Source organism: Ornithodoros turicata, chromosome 2 (genome assembly GCF_037126465.1).
Source record: "Ornithodoros turicata isolate Travis chromosome 2, ASM3712646v1, whole genome shotgun sequence".
NCBI lineage: Eukaryota > Metazoa > Arthropoda > Arachnida > Ixodida > Argasidae > Ornithodoros > Ornithodoros turicata.
In genome coordinates this window covers 10,475,052-10,477,826 of record NC_088202.1, presented here as the reverse complement: position 1 = coordinate 10,477,826, position 2,775 = coordinate 10,475,052, and the positions used below count along the sequence as shown (strand labels likewise).

The 2,775-nt window shown below is 44.5% G+C and overlaps 1 long non-coding RNA gene across 2 annotated transcripts; it reads right to left on the bottom strand.

Annotated features, from left to right (window-relative positions):
- Positions 1 to 469: 469 nt before the first annotated feature.
- On the bottom strand, positions 470 to 2,377 carry LOC135383097 (uncharacterized). 2 transcript variants are annotated; one of them, XR_010419660.1, is made up of 5 exons: positions 2,127 to 2,377; positions 1,872 to 2,010; positions 1,690 to 1,788; positions 1,283 to 1,382; positions 470 to 777 (listed from the first exon to the last, which is right to left on the bottom strand). It is a non-coding gene; the product is annotated as an uncharacterized LOC135383097 (long non-coding RNA). The 2 variants fall into 2 exon arrangements; XR_010419659.1 differs by having other exon boundaries at positions 1,690 to 2,010.
- Between the last annotated feature and the right edge of the window lie 398 nt (positions 2,378 to 2,775).

Here is a 2,775-nt window from a genome sequence, read left to right as displayed (position 1 = left end):
CCTCGCCCATCCTCAGGGACCAATTTAGGGCAGTTTAAGTACACATGGAGGACAATGCTTTCCCTCAATTCCCTGTTTTGATTTGTGTTCCCATGCAACACGTTTGCGCTAGTATACGTCTAAAAGATGTCTAAATGTAGACTTTGCGAGTGTCTATTAGACGTCTAACAAAGTAGCTCTATTGCTTCGTATCCGTCCCCTTGTCCAGCTAACGTTACGCTAAAATACAGCTAATAGCGGGATAATTGTTGGATCGATTTAGACCATACGTCTAAAATGGGACGGTACTTATCTCTCCACTGAGCCGTCATATAGACATGTATTAGCCATGACATCTAAACGTATACATATTTTTTACCTAAATTTTGGTACTAGTGGCCCATGTTGGTTCGTCCAGGTATATGTCACTCACATGCACATGCACTTATATGCGGTTCATGCACAGTATGTCTTACAAAAGCAACATGGATGTTGGTACAAGATTTATTTCTATGAATATGCCGGGCAAACACTGACTTCCAAACATGTCGACAAGTCAGCAGACATTGTGAGCACTTCCCCTTATTGCACAGTCACATACCAGCAAATCTTGATACTCTTCCAAAGCAGATAGTAATGTACATGTACACAAATCGCAGCACTTATACCACTGGTAGCTGCAAGTATTGCCTCTGTCTCTGGGTCCGTGCTTGAGTGCTCCAAATACAACCAGTACTTTACACACGTGTGGGGTGGTAGACGGCTGTGGGTAGCAGGAAGGAACGTTTCCGAGGTACACTGAAAATAGAAAAGGCAATGTGTGATATCACTATAAATGCCTGTATGTAAAAATGTTGCATGCAGCTTGTTTACTGCAGAACTGCAATTTATGCATATTTTTTATTCAGGCACTATGCAAGTGTCAAGTATTTCCGTATCTATACATGCCGGATCATAGTTGCTCGTGGAGAACCCATTTGATTCCAGACTGACAATTCGAAGACGAAAGATGAGGTTACTAAAGGGATCGTGAAGAGACACATCCTACTCGGCAAATCACAATGTGCACACGTCAAAAAGGAAATTGTGTGACTGAATCTGAAAAATAATCATTTTGACAGGCTGCATGGCATCAATGACATGAATCAGACGCAGTTCAGACAATCCAACTGTAACTGAAGCTATTTGGCAACAAAGTATTTACAAGAGACTCACACGAGCATCAGATTAGCGAACTCTTAGAAATCCAGCGATATTGAACAACAGCACAGTCAGATTAGAAAAGGTAATAGTTTTTGTTTACCTGAAATTGGATCGTAGCTGCAGCTAAGCCGAAGTGCCAACAAATGACCCACAGGACAGGCGTTGTATTCGTCACCTCCAATCCATGAGCCTGGAAGCACCTATAAAATACATGAAACCATGAGGTACCCGCGCCAGCATAATGTGTGCGGCTTTTGATAGCCAGATATCATGATAGCCAGATATCAAACGAAAGAACTTCTCAACGTACGCACTGTTTTAAAAAATGCAACTATCATAAACATGCTGCCCGTGGCAAAATGGTCACTGCCCCCATATTTCACTGCAACACAGTCAGCACAGATTAGTGGCAACAGCACAGAGTAGTGAGACTAGACAGCGTCAGATCAGCGAGTACATAGAACACAAGGGGACAACAAATCTGAAAAGGTAACTGTTTGCGTTTACCTAAATGTGATCGTAGCTCCAGCGCAGCTGAAGTGCCAACAAATGGCTTACAGGCCAAGCGTAGTAATCGTGATCTTCATTCCATGACTCTGCCAGCACCTACAAAGATAATAAAGACGTAAATCCAAGAGGTACCCGAGCCAACAACGTATCCAAACGATTGAATCTTAACACACACATACGTCAGTCCCATATCTCCATATTGTTCGTCGCCAGTACACTGAACAGACAGCATCGAACGTAACCAAACGACAATCTTGTTAACACATTTAGGTCAGTCCCACATCTCCATTGTGCTCGTCACTCATTCGCAACATCATTCTACAGAGAAAGAAAACCATATTCAGCTGCTGTGCTCCAGAGCTCTATCGCATGCGATTGTGAACACAAGCAGGCACAAATCTGAAAGCAGAGGACAAGAAAGAAAGCAAACTGACCCCTGAAACCTGAAGTACAGAGAACAAATAAGGGACGTTGCCTCCCCGCTACAGCAGCCCTCGTTGTTACGCTTAACGATATCGCTCATTGCGTATGGACAGGATGCCGGAACTGTCCAGTTGACCGACAGATTGCAAGAAAACATACGCACGACGCTGGACAAGAAATAAACTTAACTTCGAAACACTACAGCAGCGAGCGTCAGCTCGAGCAACTGAGCGAACAAGTTTAAACGCCGACCGTTGCGCGGCCCGCGGCGCCGCTGGCGGCGCCCTCTGCCGATGCCGTTTCCAAACTGGCGCCCGAGGGCGTCTTTGCGCCTCGTGCTGTATGTTTTCGTCTCATTGCAGAACTCTTCCGCAGTCACATGTTCTTTTGCCTGCTTGAAACTTTATTCAGACTAGGTTGTTCACAGGGTCAGTACGTGCCAATAACAGTTGAATCTCATCACGTTGAGCCTCACGGTTGCAACACACACGGTAGTCACTCTGTCATGACAGCAGCAAGAACAAAGTATACTTTGCTAATATTTCGCAGAACACAGAGGCAACGTTGTGTTATAGCTCCAGTGAAAATGGTTGCATGAATTTGTGATGCAAGTCTAAATGTGGTCAACGTGAGACGTCTACTGCGAAATATCTCAGCCAT